General features: G+C 49.6%; 1 protein-coding gene across 4 annotated transcripts in view; it reads left to right on the top strand.

Annotated features, from left to right (window-relative positions):
- The first annotated feature begins 3,615 nt into the window (after positions 1 to 3,615).
- APBA2 (amyloid beta precursor protein binding family A member 2) overlaps positions 3,616 to 21,347 on the top strand; it is a 118,581-nt gene continuing 100,849 nt past the window's right edge. For 2 of the 4 annotated variants that reach the window (XM_079953242.1, XM_079953239.1), the window contains exon 1: positions 3,617 to 3,799. The gene's annotated coding sequence lies outside the window, so the exon portion shown is untranslated. Of the gene's footprint in view, positions 3,800 to 4,409; positions 4,432 to 21,347 lie in introns of those variants that run through there. The other 2 variants (XM_079953240.1, XM_079953241.1) reach the window with 2 other exon arrangements.

Here is a 21,347-nt window from a genome sequence, read left to right as displayed (position 1 = left end):
GGGCTGTAGCTCAGCAGCAAAGCACCTGGTTTTCGTACAGAGGGCCCCAGGGCTAATCTTGGGCTGTGTACACACTACACCATTAATGTGCATTGGAAGCACATTTCCCCCTAAGAGAATTCTGGGCACTGCTGAGAATTCTGACTCCATAATGGGTAAACTACAGCGCCCAGAATTATTTGAGGGGGGAAATGTGCTTGTCAGAGGAGACAATGCTAGACCAGAAAGACCCAGCAAAGGGCAGTTTCCAATGTTATGAACACAATACAGGAGTCCTGGGTTCAAATCACTTAGTTCTGCTAGATATTACAGTGGTACCTTGCGTTCTCAAATGCATTGGTTCCCAAACAATGAAAACCTGGAAGTAAGTATTCTGTTTTTTTAACGTTTTTCGGAAGCCAAACATCCTATGTGGCTGTTGGCTATTGTTTCCAGGACGCCTGCACCAATCAGAAGCTGCACCTTGGATTTCAAACATTTCAGAAGTCAAACGGACTTCCGGAACAGACTAAGTTTGGTGCTTTTGCTATTTATTTTGCGTTTTTGTTTTTGAGGCTTTTTTGGTTAATTTGTTTTTGTGACTTTGTGGATGAGAATTTTTATCATCTACAATACTGTTGTATTTATTTTATAGTACAGTGGTACCTTGGGTTACATATGCTTCAGGTTACATACGCTTCAGGTTACACACTCCACTAACCCAGAAATAGTGCTTCAGGTTAAGAACTTTGCTTCAGGATAAGAACAGAAATTGGACTCCGGTGGCGTGGCAGCAGCAACAGCAGGAGGCCCCATCAGCTAAAGTGGTGCTTCAGGTTAAGAACAGTTTCAGGTTAAGAACAGACCTCCGGAACGAATTAAGTACTTAACCTGAGGTACCACTGTACAGTACATTGATTATTGCTTTCATTTTATGGATCAATGAAAGCAATGGATACAATGGATACAATCTTGCTAGATAGTAAAATTCATGTTAAATTGCTGTTTTAGGGGCTGTTTTTAAAAGTCTGGAACAGATTTATCCATTTTGCATTACTTTCTATGGGAAAGTGTGCCTTGGTTTTGGAATGCTTTGGTTTTGGAACGGACTTTCGGAATGGATTAAGTTTGAGAACCAAGGGCAAGAAGCCTCGAATAAAATTTAAGATTTTAACTGATGCTAAAGAAAGAGGGGGATTTGCCCTGCCAGACCTTAAACTTTATTATGAATCAGCCGCATTTTGCTGGCTGAAAGAATGGCTGCTTCTGGAAAACACAGATATTTTGGACTTGGAAGGTTTCAACAATGTATTTGGGTGGAATGCATATCTGTGGTATGACAAGGTCAAAGCACATAAAGCGTTTAAAAACCATATTGTCAGGAAAGCACTATTTAATGTTTGGATAAGATATAAGGATTTGCTTGAAAATAAAACTCCAAGGTGGTTGTCACCAATGGAAGCTAAGGCTCTGAAAAAACTCAATATGGAGGCAAATTGGCCGAAATATTGGGAAATTTTGGAACAAGAAGGAGATAGATTAAAACTGCAGAGTTTTGACAAACTAAAAAATAAGGTACGAGATTGGCTTCATTATTACCAAATAAGGGAGGTTTATAACCTGGATAAGAAAATTGGCTTTCAGGTGGAAAAATCAAAATTGGAAACAGAATTGTTAGATCCTAAAACTAAGAACTTGTCAATAATGTATAACTTGCTGTTGAAATGGAATACACAGGATGAAAGGGTTAAATCTGTTATGATCAAATGGGCACAAGATGTTGGACATAATATTATGTTGGCTGACTGGGAAAAGTTATGGACCACAGGTATGAAGTTTACGGCATGTAATGCCTTAAGAGAGAATATAATGAAAATGATTTACAGGTGGTACTTGACACCAGTCAAGCTTGCAAAAATTTATCATTTGCCTGATAATAAATGTTGGAAATGTAAAGAGGTTGAAGGTACATTCTTTCACCTTTGGTGGACATGCTCAAAGATTAAGACCTTTTGGGAGATGATATATAATGAAATGAAAAAGGTATTTAAATATACCTTCCAGAAGAAACCAGAGGCCTTTCTTTTGGGCATGGTCGGCCAATTGGTGCGAAAGGAGGATAGAACTTTTTTTATGTACGCCACAGCAGCAGCAAGAGTACTCATCGCAAAGTATTGGAAAATACAAGATTTACCCACCCGGGAAGAATGGCGGATGAAGCTGATGGACTATATGGAACTGGCTGAGATGACTGGCAGAATCCGAGACCAAGGAGAAGAGTTGGTGGAAGAAGAGTGGAAGAAATTTAAAGTTTATCTTCAGAAATATTGTAAAATTAAGGAATGTTAGAAAGATGTTGGGAAAAAATGTATGTGGTTTTAGCAGAAAGGATATAAAGGATTAAGTAAAAATGAATTGGTGAAAGAGAGAAGGTAAAATTATAATATGTTAAGATAAATTATTAGGATAAAAACAAAGTTGGAAGGATTTGCTGGAATATTTAACTGAATTAGAATACAAAAATGGGAGGCGTGAGGAAGTCAAGGAAATAAGTGAATGTAAGTAAGTGAGTTAAAGGTTTGATTTGTTTTTTATTTCTTTATTTCTTTTTTCTGCTTTTTGATGATATGTATTGTTTTCTTTTCTTCTGTAACCTTTAAAATCTTAATAAAAATTTATTTTTTTAAAAAAAGAGAACCAAGGTGCCGCTGTATTGCTGTCTCCGCACCTCAGGTTTCTTCTATCTGAAAAAGAGGGAAATATAAATTGTAATATCACAGGGTTGCAAAGTATTTTGCATAGACTTTCCCAGATGCATTAGAACATTATATATATATATATGGTGTGCTCTGCTACAGTCCTGATTTCCCAACAGCCTCATGTTGGTTTTAAATTATGCAGAATTGTTATGAAATTGAATTCTTGCACTGTCAGGGTAGGTCACATTCGGCCAGATCTTGCAAGGGAGATGCCTGCATGGATGGATGGATGCAAGCAAGGAGGTGATCCAAGTTGCTCTTGTCTGGAGGCACAGAGAATCCCGCCCTTGCCCCCGTCATCGCTGAATGTGGCCACCTAAAACAGGGGCAATCTTTTCCTAATAATAACACCAGCAACAACTCAACATAACCACAAGGAAACCCAATAACCATTTAAGTGAAAACTCCCTATACAGGGGCGGCCTCCCCTTGAATCCTGACTTCAACCCTGCCTGCACTAGCCAGAATGCAGAAGCACCTCAAAGGCTATTTCAGCAGAACCTCCCTACACAAAGGCAAGTCTGCATTTGAACCCCGGCTTGCCACCAAGCCGGCTTCCAGCAGCACGGTAGTGACTCCTTTGGCAGAGCCTTCCAGGCAGGGGCAGTCTACCCTGGAAGGCCAGCTTCCGCGCCAAGCCCCTTTCCAGAAGCTCCAGCCAAGCCTCCCCGGGCAGGAGCAGTCTGCCTTGCAACCTGCCCCCGAAGCCCCGCGCCGGCTGGGCCTCCTCGCGGGGCGGCCGCTCCCTGCCAGCTCCATGCAGCTTCCCGGGCGCGCTCGGCGCACTCAGCTTCCCGGGTTAATTAGTAGTCTCCGTGTGTAGCTGCGAAGCAGGAGAAGGAGCCGTACAAAAGAGCCCGGGCAGCTGCGGCGGCGGCGGCGGCGGCTGCTCTCCTCCTCCTCCTCCTCCTCCTCCTCCTCCAGACTCTCCCCCCTTCCTCCTCCTCCTCCTCCTCCTCCTGCTGCTGCTGCTGCTGCTGCTCTTCTTCCTCAGGCCGCCTGCAAGGAGTCCAGTTCCTTCCTCGGGGGAGGACAAATCCTCCCCGCCCTGCGCTGGCCAGGTAAGGCAGGGGCGCGCGCCAGGCTGGGCTGTGCCCCCCAGGGCGAGCGAGACAAAGCCCCAGCCCTCCCGGGGATGGGGATGGGCGCCAAGGGCTTTTAGGCTGCCAGCTCTCCTGTGCATCCTTAGCAGAGGGGGGTGTTTTCTGCATGGCTGGCTGCCGCCCGCTCCCGGGGGCTCCTTTATTCTCGAAAGTCAGGGGAGGGGGCGATCGAGCCATAGCTAGAGGCGCAGAAACCCGGAGCCTTGCAGGCTACGCTTCTTGGATAGGGAGGGGGGGGGATGCAGACACACTCTTTTTGCACAGGGTGGGATGATGATGTCCAAGGAATAGTGCGCCTCCTCCTCCCCTCTCTGCATTTGGCGGGGGGGGGGGGTAATGCCCTCAGAGGACACACCTGTGCCCCCCCTTCATACCCCTCCCCCGCTCAACTTTTGGCAGTGCAATGCAGGATGCTGTTTTTGCTAGGGCGCTGCATTCCAATTTGCCACCCTTCCTGCCTGCTCTCTCTTTCCATCTCTGCACATCCCTCCCCCCCCCCAAGAAACCCACCCTCCACCCACAGTTCCCTTCCCTACTGGGAGGAGAGTGTGGACTTGTATGTCAGAAGTCATATAGCCTTATCTCACTAGGTATTTATTGTTATTATTATTTATTTTAAAGCAGTGCAGGTGATTTGGGGGCAGACAGAGCAAAGTGCACGAGAAACCATGCAAGTGTACTGCAGGGGCTTTGGAGGGGGGGAGATGTTATCCACTTTTCTTCTTTCCCCCCTCCACTGAAAAGCACACATTTATTGGGGGGGGGGAGCAGAGCACTTAGAGGTATCACAGACCCAGTGCCTTTGGGTATTTCCTTGGTGTGTTTTTGTTTTATTAAGCATTTTCTGCCAAGATGTGGGTGACGAGGGCAAGGCAATGCCCCCCACCCACCCACTAGGCTGGCCAATCTGTTGCTATGGCTTGGGGCTCAGAGGAATGAACAGTTGTGCCTGTATGCAGGGGAGGTTTGGGCTGTGAATGTCTGGTTTGCAAGGAGACATGGAGACTAAGGGAGATTTTCTCCTCCTGGCACAACCATGGCATCTTTTTTCTTCTCTGCTATTGTGGGACTTGCAGAGAGGGAGAGAGAGATTTGCTAGCCAAGCCATGGCTGGCTGATCTCCCTCATGCCGGGCGCACAGGAGAGGGAGAACAGTCTCCATCCAGAAAAGAGGCAAGGAGAGCAGAACCTTCCTTTAAGACCCCCCCCCCAAGTCTCTTCGCTTTGTTCCGGGTCAACCTGTCTTCGCTGTCATTCCTTGTGATGTGTCCTCCGTCATCTATCTTTCAACACTGAATTCTATTTATTTTTTAAAAACCCTGTTCTGTGATTTAATCCGTGTGACAGAAGTCCTGTGGCATCTGAAAGATTAGCAGATTGATCACAGGGTGAGCTCAGATGCATATGATTTCTTGCTTAGCCGGACTGACACATCTGCCCCCCCCCCCCCAGGATTTGTGTCTCCAGCATGGTCTTCCTGATACACAGGATTGGCAGGTGTAAAATGAGACTGGATGTCAGGGCAGAAGGCCAGGCGCCCCCCCCAAGGGTATGTGGGGTACAGGAGGGGGCTGGATGATTGTTTGGTCCAGAGTCCAAAATTGAGTAATGACACCTGCATGGGACAGTCCCCCAAATCCTCCTCCGACCACATTCTGACCTTCTACATGTCCAGATACCCCACATGTGTTCTGACCTTGTATCTTGCTCCCAGGTGCGCAATGCTGATGGCTTGGCAGTAGATTTGTTTTAGTCAAGTTGGAAAGATGGAAGAAGGAAAACCAGGGAAATTCAGCATATCTCTCCCCTTCTCTCTTTCCCTGAGTTTTCCATATATATGGATATATGCCTCCGGTGTAGCAACTGAATTGAAGCTTTTGATCGAGTTATTTCCTCCCCTCCGTAATGAGGTCTGGAGGGAGAAGCTACTCAATTAAAAATTCTCCGCTTCATCTTTCTTGGGGTAAACAGCGTGACAAATTATAACCTGGTTTTCTTCTCTCTATTCACCCCCCACCTTTATTCTGCTTGGATAATTCTCTCAGATGTTAGCACTGGAAGAGGGGTGGGGCAAGAGTGGGTTCCCCTCCCTCATCCAGCCCTTAAACACCGAAATTGGGACACAGACCAGAATATTTGAATTGCTGCATTAATGAAATTATTGTGCTTGGTGCTCCCCACCTCCTGGCAGCATTTGTAACATGGAGAGGGGTCCTCTGGTGTTAATGTGTCAAGGGAGGTTGGGCAATGTGCTCTGTGTGCCCCCAGTGAGAAAGTGTGCACTAAAAAAACCCCCACCCCCAAACCACCCCCTTATTCAGATTGTAGCAATGCTGAATCCTGCCTGTGGAGGTGTGGGCTTTGGGAGATCAGCTTGCCACAGTCGGTTGGCATCTGTGGCAGAGCCTGAGGTTGCCCCGTGCCTGATGTGGGTGTGGGTGGGCTCAGCACTTGCTGGAAGGCTGGGTTTATAAGACCTGCAGAGTTGGACTGCAGAGGGTCAGTGGGGCTGCCTTTGGAGGGTGTCCAGGGCCTGACTCTGCTTTCAATCCAGAATGCAGCAGTGATGACAGAAATTATAGGCCCCACTGAACATGGTGGGACCTCTGAGCAAACATGCATAGGCCTTGTGGTGGTGGTCTCTGAAAATCACTCTGGTTACCAATATGCCTCACTCTATCGAGTTCTTCTTAGTCTTTCCTCTAACACACAGGATGATTTATCCTGTGTCATGATGTCTACATAATGTGCATTTTTCTGTCACAACCCCCCCTCCCCGGCCTTTTATTTCCTTTGCTGGACTAGGGAGACCTGGGTTCAAATCCCCACTCAGCCACAAAGCTCAGAACTTGAAGCAATCACTTTCTCTGAGCCTGAGCTTCTTGGAAGAAGGTTGGATTTAGAAACGTAAAAAGCATTGGAAGCACCTGAAGAGCCTTGCTCAAGCTCTGTTACCAGATGGTCTGGTTTGGGGGGTTCACTGAGATGCAGACTTGGGTTCAGGATGCAGCAAAAAGAGGAACATTTGCTGGACATTGGTTTTGACTTTATTAGTTACATATATAAAAAGAACACTAACAGACACCCCCCCCCCTTTCCCATTATGTGACACTTCAGAATTTCTAACTCTTCCAGTTTGGAATTTGCTTATTGTCGATACTCTTCTCCTTTAGTGCTAGGCCTATTATCCTTTTTCTCTGGTGTCCTTGTGAAGATGGAAAACAGAACGTGACTGAAAGCTCTCAGACTTGATGCTCTGTTTTGATAAGTCTTCCCAGTGAAATGCATGAAATATTTGCTTATTTATTATTGTGTTCAGTTACATTTTACTTTTATCTGACTACATAAAAATAAATAAAAATGGGATGGGGGTAAATTGTAACATGGATTAAGGTTTTCCCCATGTTATGGGGAGGTAAATAGTTTGCCCCTGGGATGCCATTCTTAGCTGCAGTTTTGTGAAGGGCTTTACATGCAGTTCTGATTGGAGGGTTTGCTCGGTTTCTCCTTTCATAATGTTGCTGTGAGGATGTTGCGGATTTGCTCTTGGGGCTTGGGATGCAAGCTTGGGGCTGGGGGGCTGTCTCAGCTTTGCCTCATGGGGGTGGGCAATGTGGACCTCTGGGTGTTGCTGGACTGAAGCGCCCATCGTCTTTCACCATGTCGGCTGCGGCTGATAGGAGTTGTGGTTGCACAGCTGCTGGGGGTGTGTGTGCCAAGTTGGTCTTCTAGCCTCGTGCGATGGGCCACCAGCAATTAAAGCAGCAGCTGGGCTGGCTGGGAAGAGATGTGGTGTGTAAACTGGTTACTGTGCTCTTTCATGCTACTGAGGCTACGGGTGTGGGAGAAATGTGATTCAGTTCACATTTAAAGGTGGAACTATTTGATTCATACTTTGCAAAATGATACAAGAACCAAAACAAAGCCATCGTTTGAACTTTGCACTTCTCCGAATTTTGCAGTGCTGTTCTTCCACCAAGTAATGTGTGCAAAAATGCATAGAGTTAGGCAAAGTGTGCCTAAAAATGCATATGTAACATACATATTAGTGTTAGACAGAATTGCATACCAAAAATTGCATACGAAAATTTGTATATTGGGAGAATTTTGTACGAGATGTTTCACAAACTATACTCTAGTAAAGGTAAAGGGACCCCTGACCTTTAGGTCCAGTCGTGGCCGACTCTGGGATTGCAGCGCTCATCTCGCTTTATTGGCCGAGGGAGCCGGCGTACAGTTTCTGGGTCATGTGGCCAGCATGACTAAGCCACTTCTGGCGAACCAGAGCAGCACAGGAAACGCCGTTTACCTTCCCGCTGGAGCGGTACCTATTTATCTACTTGCACTTTGACGTGCCTTTGAACTGCTAGGTTGGCAGGAGCAGGGACCGAGCAACGGGAGATCACCCCGTGGCAGGGATTCGAATTGCCAACCTTCTGATCGGCAAGTCCTAGGCTCTGTGGTTTAACCCACAGCGCCACCCGTGTCCAGCCTCGCAAATAAATCTATAAAACCTAGTAGCCCAGACTAAATGTTACCTAGTCAATCTCCCCCCCCCCCATTATTAGTCATTTTGTACCTTTAAAGGAAAAGGGACAAAAAAACGCACACCAGATGCGCTCACATATGTATATGTAATTTCTTTTCTTTTTTTTTCTTTTTTGAAGGCTGATGTATTTTTATTACAGATTTTCTTGTTTTACAGTATATGTAATTTCTGACTTGCTCCTTGGAGGCAATTTTTACAACTAGGCAAGTGGCTATCTACAAACCTGTTCTGGTAGCCATACCATGAGCCCAGCAGTGCTGTCACAATTAGGCTTGGGTTGGCAGGCTGTGATAGAACTTGCCTGTATAAGGATCGCTTTCTTACTTTCAAGTAAGAGTCCCTGTCTGCACATGCTGGGCAGGGGGCAGCCTAGGCCAGCTGATCTGAGAGTGAGCTGGTATGATAGCTTCTGGAGAAAGGATGGAACAGAGCTGGCCATCAGCAAGGTTTCAGGGATGTGCCATTTATCATATTTGTAATATGTGCTTTTAACTTTAATGTAAAACTCAATATTTTGGTATCAAAATATGTGTGTATGCCTTAGGGAATGCTTATTTGGTTAAGGCACATTAAAAAATATATTTATATGAAGAAATGCTGTTTCCCCACATGATGCGTGAAGTGGTACAGGCCAATAGGCCCTGATTTCCTCCTGAGAAGGAGCAGGCTGCAGGCTCATGCATTATATCAAATCATGGTTTACCAAGGTGTGATTGAGACTTGTGCTTTCCTGTTTCCTTTCTCTCCCTCCCTCCTGATCTCTGATTCACTGGGTTACTTCGTCTTTAGCACAAATTGGAGGTTCCTCTTTTCATCCAAAATGGCAAACTCTCCCTCCAAGTCAGAACTCCCTTCCTTGCAGGCCTGGCGTGGAGGGCAAATGGAGATGTCCTTCTCTTAAGACCGCCTTGTGAATGTGTTGCTTTTGCAAGACGTGGAATAGGAACTTCCTGGCTCCACTTAGGCCCTGTAACATTCAAAAGAAGGGGCCATAGGGAAGATTCTTCTCTGCCTGAGACCCTGGGGAGCTGCTGCCAGTCAGAGAAGGCAATACTGGGCTAGGTGGAGAAACAGTCTGACATGATAGAAGGCAGCTTCCTAAATTTCATATCTTCTCATTTTGATTAGGAGCTGATTGAGAAAACAAGTAAACATAGTTTTTCAATAGCACCCACATGTTGCAACAGTAATATTTTCTGTAGCATTTGTCCCTGCAGCATTTACACTTTCCAAATGCAACACAATGTGGCAATATTTTAATTTGACTTGTATTTCTGGAGGGCACTGTACAATTCATTTTATGGTGTGCAGTTTCCTAATGGGAAGTTTATATATGCGTGTGCGCTTGAAATGCTTCATGCAATTAAGGCACTTTAGTTGACCCATTGATTAATTACTGTGCTTGTTTTCTTAGCCCCTTCTTTTAAAGACCTTCATACTCTTAAATCTCTGAAGATAAGACTGCAAGACACTGGAACAATTAGGACAGCTGGTGGAAGTAACTCTTTGCAGGGGTGTATTAAGTGGTGTGTCTGACACAGGAACATTGCTAGGTACTTAGATTTGGTGCATGAGCTCATTGTCACACACATGCATGAAAATTAGAATTTATAAGTCACAGAAGGCAAGCCAGCTAATTTCCCACCCAAATCTCTCCATTATTTTTAAAATTTAATTTGCACCCCACCACAGGTCACCCCAAATCAGTTCCTCTTTAATGCATCTTACCCCCAATTAATTTCCCAACAGATCTTGCTCCACATCAAATCAATTCTCCCTGTTCCCTGCCCCCCTTAGTCATCTTCTGCTAATTTATTCCCTCAAATTAGCACCATACAAAGGAACCCAGATCTCCAGCCCAAATCAGTTTCTCCCAAATGCATTGCCCACCAGGGAACACTTGGGAGTGGGCTCCAAAGCTCAGCCTTAGCAACACCACTGATTTGCCATGATGCCCCTTCCTCAACTGCCTCCTCCTTGTGGTTCTCTGTGCCTCCTGTCTCCTGGTTTCACACCTCAAACTATTAAGTAACTTAATTCTAGTTTTACTGAGTTGTGAGAAAACCCATCTCTCCACCCTAACCCCAAGAAATGGCCTCTCTATCAAAACAGGGTTGACCCTAAAATGTGTTTGTGATGGATTTTTGCTACAGCTGCATCTTTTCCCTTTCCCCTTTTGCTTGAACATTTTGCTAATCTCCTTCTTAAAAACAAAACAAAACTCTTATTTGCAAACCTATCATTTTAAAAGCCTCTTGGGCAGCCGCCACAGAAGGGAGCAGAGCTTGGGTCCGGCTCAAAAACATCCTCTTACCTGACCAGGAGTCTGGTGAAGGACAGCCCCTTAGCTTGGACTTGCATTCAGTGACACTTAAGATTAACCTACTGAGGAAAAAGCTCCCTTTGTGGAATCAGGATGTGTGTGCTTGAATTAATTCTGCAGGGTTTGATTTACTTTCCTCACTCACTATGAAGTGAAGTGGCAAGCACAAGGAACTTGGTTGTCTGAAAATCTGTGTCCGGCCAAAGGATTCTGATGCCACCTTGTTTACTGTGTGCCAATTTTCAATGGTTTGCCTCAGGCTGGGACTTGTCGCCGTGTGAGAATCCCGCAAGAGAAATTGTGTCATGAACTTGGTTTCTCATCTCAAAGTGACAAACCAATGCATAAAGTCTACTGGCTGAATTTGGATTCCACAGTCAGCTTTCAGTTTGGGGCAAAATCTCAGCATCAGGTGGTGTCATGTTTGCCATTTGGAATTTCCACCTTCAGCATTAAATGTTTGGGACAGACTTGCTTCTAGACACTCTTGTTCATGGGAATAGCTCCAGAAGCATTCCGGTGGGAAGTGTGTGTTGTGCTGGATTTGAACCCCTGCCTGGCTTTTCCAAAGAAGAGCCCTTCCTAGATGAAGACATCAGTGTAGCTTGGATCTGGGTGCAGGCATAAATTTAGCTCAAATTCAGCTTGGATCTTTTTATTGTGCATTGCCTTGACTTTTGTGCAGAAAGTGATTAATGGTGATTTTTTTTTCTTGGGAAAATCTCATTGTAACAGCATAGCCTGACTTGGAGTCAGGCCACTTCCTATTGTCTGTCTAGCTCTGTCTACTCTGACTGGCACTGACTCTCCAGGGAGATCTCAGGGTTCTTTCCCCATCACCAGCTACCTGATTCTTCTAGCCAGGGATGGAATCTGGGACCTTCTGCAGGCAAATCATGCATGCTACCCCTGAGCCAAATGGTCCTTCTCCAGACATGTGTCTACATGGGTGTAGACACTCCATTAGAGACAACCCTCTGATACCTAAAGATTGCTTTGATTTTCACTTGCATGTGAAGAGGACTCCAGTGGGCATGTGGCCTGAGGGGGAAGGGTGAGCATCATCTAGATAGATAGATAGATAGATAGATAGATAGATTCTTTATTGTCATTACACAAGTGCACATTGCACAGTGCAACGAAATTGGATGTCATCCCTTAAAAAAACAACAAAAGCAAAACAGCAACAACAACCAAACAAACCACATTCCAGCCACACCCACACCCACACCCATCAAACTCCCAGGTCACACTATCGAGTTACAGCATTTAAAAAGGCCACAGCTCTTGGATAGAAACTATTTTTCAGTCTATTTGTCCTTGACTTGATGTTTCTATATCTCCTGCCAGAAGGCAGTAGTGCAAACAGACTGTATCCCGGGTGAGATGCATCCTGCAGGATGTTGTTTGCTTTCCTAAGACAACGGGAACCGTACAGTTCTTCCAAAGATGGGAGAGGATGACCAATAATCCTTTGGACTGTGGTTATGACCTTCTGGAGCACCTTCTTCTCCCTAGCTGTACAACTGGAGAACCAAGCACAAATACAGTATGTGAGAATGCTCTCTATGGAGCCTCGGTAGAAGGACACCAGCAGTTTCTCACTCAGATTGTTCTTCTTTAAAAGTCTGAGGAAATAAATTCTCTGCTGAGCCTTCTTCACCAGAGCAGTGGTATTTGCGCTCCAAGTCATGCCCTGATCGATAGTCACTCCCAAAAACCTGAATTCCGCCACCCTCTCCACCCGTTCCCCGTTGATATACAAGGGCTGAATGACCGCCTTTTTTGTCCTGTAATCCATCACCAATTCCTTGGTCTTAGCTGTATTAAGAGCCAGATTGTTCTCTCCACACCAAACACAGAGCCGCTCCACCTCGTCCCGATAGGCGGACTCATCCCCTCCTGAAATGAGCCCCACCACCGTAGTGTCATCAGCAAACTTGATGATTTTGTTGCTGGAATAGATGGCTGTACAGTCATACGTATAGAGAGTAAAGAGCAGGGGACTCAACACACAACCCTGTGGTGAGCCGATGTTAAGGCTAAGGGCTTTGGACATATGTGACCCTACTCTAACCCTCTGAGAACGTTCTGACAAAAAATCCAAAACCCAGAGACAGGTGGAGTTGGAGAGTCCAATCGCCTCTAGCTTGGACACCAGTCTATGGGGGAGGATAGTGTTAAAAGCAGAGCTAAAATCCACAAACAGCAGCCTCACATAACTCCCCGGCTGCTCCAGATGGGACAGAGCAGCATGGAGAGTGGTGGTGATAGCGTCTTCTGTGGATCTATTTGCCCTGTATGCAAACTGGTAGTTGTCAAAAATTGGTGGAAGGCAGGAAATAATGTGACGGCGCACCAGTTTCTCAAAGCACTTCATGATGATTGGAGTCAGTGCAACTGGTCTGTAGTCATTCAAACTACTGATTGTGGGTTTTTTAGGCAGAGGAACAATAGTTGACGACTTCAGGCAGGGTGGGACAATAGACTGGTGTAAGGACTTGTTGAAGATCTTAGTAAAGACCCTCGCCAGCTGATCCGCACAGCCCTTCAACACCTTTCCAGTGATGCCATCAGGTCCAGCAGCCTTCCTCGGATTCACCATCCTCAATACCTGTCTCACCTCGTGCTCCTCTACAGTGAATGAGGGGCCCCTATGGGCTGGTGGCTGTAATACCGACGTCTCAGGTGGCTCCCTCTCGAAGCGAGCAAAGAAGAGGTTAAGCTCCTCCGCCAGCAAAGGGTCACCGTCGACAGCACCAAGGTTAGGTTTATAGTTGGTAATATGCTGAATCCCCTGCCACATCTGTCTTGTGTTGTTGCTCCTTAAATTATCCTCAATCCTCTGTCTATAATCCAGTTTCGCCCGTCGAATACCCCTCTTCAAGTTTGCTCTTGCCACACTGTAAAGCTGCACCTCGCCCGACCTGAAAGCCCTGTTTCTTTCCCGCAACAGGCATTGGACCTCTCTATTCATCCAGGGTTTCTGATTGGGGTAAAACCGGATGGATTTATTTACTGTGACAGTGTCTGTGCAGTGATTGATATAGCACAGAACTGCCGCCGTGTGCTCCTCCAGGTCTGAACGATCGAAAATATCCCAATTGGTTCTCTCAAAACAGTCCTGCAGCTGGTGAATAGCACCTTCAGGCCAGATTTTAACAGTCCTTGATATTGTGGGAGCCCGTTTCCTGAGTGGGATATATGCTGGTACCAGGAACAGAGACATATGGTCGGACTGGCCCAAATGTGGCAACTGTAAAGCCCTATAGCCGTGATTTACATTCGATTTACATTTACATCTAAGAGAGCATTTTGTAAGTAGGTAAGCAAAAGGATACCTTAGGCATTGGTTCCCCACCTCCCTATTTGACATGAGGCAGTATAGCTTGGAAGCAGCAGGGATGACCTAGGATGGGAGAAGGATTACCCAAGCTGGTGCTTTCATGGCTAACTGCTGTTGATAAATGTGTGTGCTTTGGAAGAGAATATGGGCAGTGCAGGGAAGTACTGCTGGAGGGGACAGAGATAGACTGGCTGTGCAATGGTTGACACATCAAGGACCCAGGCCAAGGCTTAATGGCATGTGATGGAGCATCCCTGTTGAAGCTCAGCAGGTCTGCATCTGGTCAGTACCTAAGAGGAGATCACCCAAAAGCTCCCATGTCTGACTCCTTGACTTCTGTGATAGAAGAGGGGTTTTATGCTTTTCATGCGGAAGGTCCCAGGCTGGGAGAGATCTTGCCCGAGACCCTGGGCAGCTGCTGCTCTTCAACATAAACAGTACTGAGCTCCATGGACCAATGTTCTCACTCGGCACGAGGTGGTTTCTTGTGCTCTCCACCCCAAGGAGTCTTTACAATATGCAATAACTTCTCCCCCCCCCTCCCCACCCGCCCACATTTCCCATCACAATGACAGGCAATTTGTTAGTTTTTAAATAGCACCTGATATCTAGTGGCAGACATTTTATTACAGCAACCTTTAGGTCAGAGGCAGAATGTGCATGGAATCCAAATATTCCTTCTTCTTGGTCTCCATTTATTTCCTGTTTTAATCACAGGCTTGCATCCATAAGTCACTTAAGTGTGCCAAACGGGGTTTTTCTGGGAAAGACAGAAAGGTTGGCTTATGAGGTTATTTGCTACCATAGGCAGAGCGAAGAGGGAACATGAGAAGAACCATACCGGATCAGGTCCATGACCCATCTAGTCCAACATCCTGTTCTCTTAGTGGCCAAGCTGATAACCTGTGGGAAGCCAGCAAGCAGCATTCAAGCAGAAGAGCCCCCTCCGCTCCTGCAGTTTCCAGCAACTGGTATTCAGAAGCATTGGTGCTTCCCCCTGCGGGGGCAGGCAGAGCCCTCGATAGCCCTCTCCTCCCTAGTGCAAAGGATCCTGTGGCCAGCCAGGCCAAGGAATCACCACAAGAGTCATGAAACAGGTACCATGACATAGTAAATGGGCTTATAATTGTCCCATTCAAGGCTCAGTGGCCTGGTCTACCCGTATGATTAAGTCCACAGTCAGATAATAATAATAATAATAATAATTTATTATTTATACCCCGCCCATCTGGCTGAGTTTCCCCAGCCACTCTGGGCGGCTCCCAATCAGTGTTAAAAACAATACAGCGTTACATATTAAAAGCTTCCCTGAACAGGGCTGCCTTAAGATGTCTTCTGAATGTCAGATAATTCTTTATCTCTTTGACATCTGATGGGAGGGCGTTCCACAGGTCGGGCGCCACTACCGAGAAGGCCCTCTGCCTGGTTCCCTGTAGCCTCACTTCTCGCAATGAGGGAACCGCCAGAAGGCCCTCGGCGCTGGATCTCAGTGTCCGGGCTGAACGATGGGGGTGGAGATGCTCCTTCAGGTATACAGGACCGAGGCCGTTTAGGGCTTTAAAGGTCAGCACCAACACTTTGAATCGTGCTCGGAAACGTACTGGGAGCCAGTGCAGATCTCTCAGAACCGGTGTTATGTGGTCCCGGCGGCCACTCCCAGTCACCAGTCTAGCTGCTGCATTCTGGATTAATTGCAGTTTCCGGGTCACCTTCAAAGGTAGCCCCACGTAGAGCGCGTTGCAGTAGTCCAAGCGTGAGATAACCAGAGCATGCACCACTCTGGCGAGACAGTCCGCGGGAAGGTAGGGTCTTAGCCTGCGTACCAGGTGGAGCTGGTAGACAGCTGCCCTGGACACAGAGTTAACCTGCGCCTCCATGGACAGCTGTGAGTCCAAAATGACTCCCAGGCTGCGCACCTGGTCCTTCAGGGGCACAGTTACCCCATTCAGGACCAGGGAATCCTCCACACCTGCCCGCCTCCTGTCCCCCAAAAACAGTACTTCTGTCTTGTCAGGATTCAACTTCAATCTGTTAGCCGCCATCCAACCTCCAACCGCCTCCAGGCACTCACACAGGACCTTCACCGCCTTCACTGGTTCTGATTTAAAGGAGAGGTAGAGCTGGGTGTCATCTGCATACTGATGAACACCCAGTCCAAACCCCCTGATGATCTCTCCCAGCGGCTTCATATAGATGTTAAAAAGCATGGGGGAGAGGACGGAACCCTGAGGCACCCCACAAGTGAGGGCCCAGGGGTCTGAACACTCATCCCCCACCACCACTTTCTGAACACGGCCCAGGAGGAAGGAGCGGAACCACTGTATAACAGTGCCCCCAGCTCCCAGCCCCTCTAGGCGGTCCAGAAGGATGTTATGGTCGATGGTGTCAAAGGCCGCTGAGAGATCCAGCAGAACTAGGAAACAGCTCTCACCTTTGTCCCTAGCCCGCCGGAGATCATCAACCAGCGCGACCAAGGCAGTTTCAGTCCCATGGTGAGGCCTGAATCCCGATTGGAAGGGATCTAAATGGTCCGTTTCCTCCAGGCGTGCTTGGAGTTGTTCAGCAACCACCCGCTCAATCACCTTGCCCAAGAATGGAAGATTTGAGACTGGGCGATAGTTGGCCAAATTGGCCGGGTCTAAAGATGTTTTTTTAAGAAGCAGTTTAATGACCGCCTCTTTCAGCGGGTCTGGGAAGGCTCCCTCACAGAGGGAAGCATTCACCACCCCGCAAAGCCCATCGCCCAGCCCTTCCCGGCTCGCTTTTATCAGCCAGGATGGGCAAGGATCAAGAAGACAGGTGGTCGGTTTCACTCGTCCAAGCAGCCTGTCCACATCCTCGGAGGTAACAGATTGGAATTGATCCCATATAACAGGACCAGACAGAACTCTAGCACTCTCCCGCCCTGGCCCTGCTCCCACTGTGGAGTCTACTTCCTTCTGAATCTGAGCGATTTTATCTGCAAAAAACTTTGCAAAAGCATTGCAGGAGATCTTGGGGTCCCTACCAGGCCCCGGTGGTACAGGTGGTTCCGATAAACTGCGAACCACCTGAAAAAGTCTCCTGCTGCTGTTTTCTGCAGATGCAATGGAGGCGGCGAAGAAGGCCCTCTTCGCCGTCGCCATTGCCACTTGGTAGGCTCGACGTTGAGCTCTAACCCGTGTCCGGTCTGATTCAGAATGAGTTTTCCGCCACCGGCGCTCTAGCCGTCTCAACGATTGTTTCATCACCCTCAGCTCCGGGGAGAACCACGGGGCTGTCCGGGCTCCATGCAATCGGAGAGGGCGCTTCGGAGCCAGACAGTCAATAGCCCTGGTTAACTCCGCATTCCAGCGTGCCACCAGGGAATCAGCTGAAAGGCCATCAACTTGGGATAAAGCATCCCCTACCACTCTCTGGAAGCCAATTGGATCCATTAAGTGGCGGGGGCGGACCATCCGAATCGGTCCCACCTCCCTGCGGAGGGGAAGGGCTGCGGAGAAGTCCAGTTGCACCAGGAAGTGATCTGACCATGGCACTTCTTTTGTTTCGCTTTTAGTTAATGTCAGATCACCAACATCCGTAGAGGTAAACACCAAGTCTAAGGCATGTCCGTGGCTATGAGTTGGGCCAGACTTATTCAGGGACAGCCCCATGGAGGCCATGCTTTCCACGAAGTCCCGAGCTGCCCCTTGTAAGGTCGTGTCGGCATGGATGTTAAAATCCCCCAGGACAACCAAGCTAGGTGTCTCCAGGAGTATATCCGCCACGACCTGAAGCAGCTCGGGCAGGGAATCCTTGGTGCAGCGGGGAGGTCGGTACACCAGTAGGAACCCTGTACTGCCCCTATTGCCCAACTTCCAGAACATGCACTCAGAAAACTGGGTCTTCCCAGTAGGACGCCTGGTGCAGACTAATGACTTCCTAAAAATCGCTGCAACCCCCCCTCCCCGCCCACATGACCTGGGTTGCTGTGCGTAAGAGAAACCTGGTGGGCAAGCAGCGGCAAGGACAGGCCCATCTGCCTCATCCAACCAGGTCTCTGTCACACATGCCAGGTCAAATCCTCCATCCACAATCAGGTCGTGGATGGCAGTGGTTTTATTCATCATTGACCTGGCATTGCACAGCAACACTTTCAGGTCATGTGGGTTTCCCTTGCTGATTACTGTATCCTTCCGGTCAGGACCAGACCTGGAGGCAGGGATAGTCCTCAAACAACGACTAAACCTGCCTCCTCGGTAATGACATGGTCTGGTCTTAGCATAACTCCTCCTCCTGCCCGTGATCACTGAGATCGGGTGTCCCAATACATCTCCCCCTGTGGAACCTGCCCCACCCAATCTATTGGCTGAGGCCCACTCCCAGGCAGCCATGACCCTCCCCCTTAAAAGGCAAAATACAAACTATATAATAATTTAACAGAATAATAATAATAATAAAACAAAACAGAACAAAACAAAACAAAACAAAGAAAAACAAGGAACAATAGTGCTGACTCAGTGCTTATCCCACCCCAAGCAAAAATAAAATAATGAAATAATATAATATTATAAAAAACAACAACCACCATTTAAAGTGCTGCAAATTAAAAGCGATTAAAACATTTAAAACCATTTTGTCCATTGCTGCCGGTAGCTGCTCAGGCCTCTTATGCTGTGGGTGCGAGTGCAGGCCCCGCCCCCTAGGCCGGATGGAGTTGGCAGGAGAGGGAGCGGTCCTCCCAACACTCACGCAAGCAGCAGCAGCAGCAGCAGCCGTGTCCCGGAAGCCTCTCTCAGGCCTCTTATGCTGTGGCAGTGAGTGCAGGCCCCGCCCCCTAGGCCGGATGGAGTTGGCAGGAGAGGGAGCGGTCCTCCCAACACTCACGCAAGCAGCAGCAGCAGCAGCAGCCGTGTCCCGGAAGCCTCTCTCAGGCCTCTTATGCTGTGGCAGTGAGTGCAGGCCCCGCCCCCTAGGCCGGATGGAGTTGGCAGGAGAGGGAGCGGTCCTCCCAACACTCACGCAAGCAGCAGCAGCAGCAGTCGTGTCCCGGAAGCCTCTCTCAGGCCTCTTATGCTGTGGGTGCGAGTGCAGGCCCCGCCCCCTAGGCCGGATGGAGTTGGCAGGAGAGGGAGCGGTCCTCCCAACACTCACGCAAGCAGCAGCAGCAGCAGCAGCCGTGTCCCGGAAGCCTCTCTCAGGCCTCTTATGCTGTGGCAGTGAGTGCAGGCCCCGCCCCCTAGGCCGGATGGAGTTGGCAGGAGAGGGAGCGGTCCTCCCAACACTCACGCAAGCAGCAGCAGCAGCAGCAGCCGTGTCCCGGAAGCCTCTCTCAGGCCTCTTATGCTGTGGGTGCGAGTGCAGGCCCCGCCCCCTAGGCCGGATGGAGTTGGCAGGAGAGGGAGCGGTCCTCCCAACACTCACGCAAGCAGCAGCAGCAGCAGCAGCCGTGTCCCGGAAGCCTCTCTCAGGCCTCTTATGCTGTGGCAGTGAGTGCAGGCCCCGCCCCCTAGGCCGGATGGAGTTGGCAGGAGAGGGAGCGGTCCTCCCAACACTCACGCAAGCAGCAGCAGCAGCAGCAGCCGTGTCCCGGAAGCCTCTCTCAGGCCTCTTATGCTGTGGGTGCGAGTGCAGGCCCCGCCCCCTAGGCCAGATGGAGTTGGCAGGAGAGGGAGCGGTCCTCCCAACACTCACGCAAGCAGCAGCAGCAGTCGTGTCCCGGAAGCCTCTCTCAGGCCTCTTATGCTGTGGCAGTGAGTGCAGGCCCCGCCCCCTAAGCCGGATGGAGTTGGCAGGAGAGGGAGCGGTCCTCCCAACACTCACGCAAGCAGCAGCAGCAGCAGTCGTGTCCCGGAAGCCTCTCTCAGGCCTCTTATGCTGTGGGTGCGAGTGCAGGCCCCGCCCCCTAGGCCGGATGGAGTTGGCAGGAGAGGGAGCGGTCCTCCCAACACTCACGCAAGCAGCAGCAGCAGCAGCAGCCGTGTCCCGGAAGCCTCTCTCAGGCCTCTTATGCTGTGGCAGTGAGTGCAGGCCCCGCCCCCTAGGCCGGATGGAGTTGGCAGGAGAGGGAGCGGTCCTCCCAACACTCACGCAAGCAGCAGCAGCAGCAGCCGTGTCCCGGAAGCCTCTCTCAGGCCTCTTATGCTGTGGGTGCGAGTGCAGGCCCCGCCCCCTAGGCCGGATGGAGTTGGCAGGAGAGGGAGCGGTCCTCCCAACACTCACGCAAGCAGCAGCAGCAGCAGCCGTGTCCCGGAAGCCTCTCTCAGGCCTCTTATGCTGTGGGTGCGAGTGCAGGCCCCGCCCCCTAGGCCGGATGGAGTTGGCAGGAGAGGGAGCGGTCCTCCCAACACTCACGCAAGCAGCAGCAGCAGCAGCAGCCGTGTCCCGGAAGCCTCTCTCAGGCCTCTTATGCTGTGGCAGTGAGTGCAGGCCCCGCCCCCTAGGCCGGATGGAGTTGGCAGGAGAGGGAGCGGTCCTCCCAACACTCACGCAAGCAGCAGCAGCAGCAGCAGCCGTGTCCCGGAAGCCTCTCTCAGGCCTCTTATGCTGTGGGTGCGAGTGCAGGCCCCGCCCCCTAGGCCAGATGGAGTTGGCAGGAGAGGGAGCGGTCCTCCCAACACTCACGCAAGCAGCAGCAGCAGTCGTGTCCCGGAAGCCTCTCTCAGGCCTCTTATGCTGTGGCAGTGAGTGCAGGCCCCGCCCCCTAAGCCGGATGGAGTTGGCAGGAGAGGGAGCGGTCCTCCCAACACTCACGCAAGCAGCAGCAGCAGCAGTCGTGTCCCGGAAGCCTCTCTCAGGCCTCTTATGCTGTGGGTGCGAGTGCAGGCCCCGCCCCCTAGGCCGGATGGAGTTGGCAGGAGAGGGAGCGGTCCTCCCAACACTCACGCAAGCAGCAGCAGCAGCAGCAGCCGTGTCCCGGAAGCCTCTCTCAGGCCTCTTATGCTGTGGGTGCGAGTGCAGGCCCCGCCCCCTAGGCCAGATGGAGTTGGCAGGAGAGGGAGCGGTCCTCCCAACACTCACGCAAGCAGCAGCAGCAGCAGCCGTGTCCCGGAAGCCTCTCTCAGGCCTCTTATGCTGTGGGTGCGAGTGCAGGCCCCGCCCCCTAGGCCGGATGGAGTTGGCAGGAGAGGGAGCGGTCCTCCCAACACTCACGCAAGCAGCAGCAGCAGCAGCCGTGTCCCGGAAGCCTCTCTCAGGCCTCTTATGCTGTGGGTGCGAGTGCAGGCCCCGCCCCCTAGGCCGGATGGAGTTGGCAGGAGAGGGAGCGGTCCTCCCAACACTCACGCAAGCAGCAGCAGCAGCCGTGTCCCGGAAGCCTCTCTCAGGC

The sequence above is a fragment of the Podarcis cretensis genome (assembly GCF_951804945.1).
Source record: "Podarcis cretensis genome assembly, chromosome: 14".
In the NCBI taxonomy this organism is placed as follows: Eukaryota; Metazoa; Chordata; class Lepidosauria; order Squamata; family Lacertidae; genus Podarcis; species Podarcis cretensis.
The sequence above is the reverse complement of the archived record's forward strand: the minus strand, read 5'-3'. Positions and strand labels throughout refer to the sequence as shown.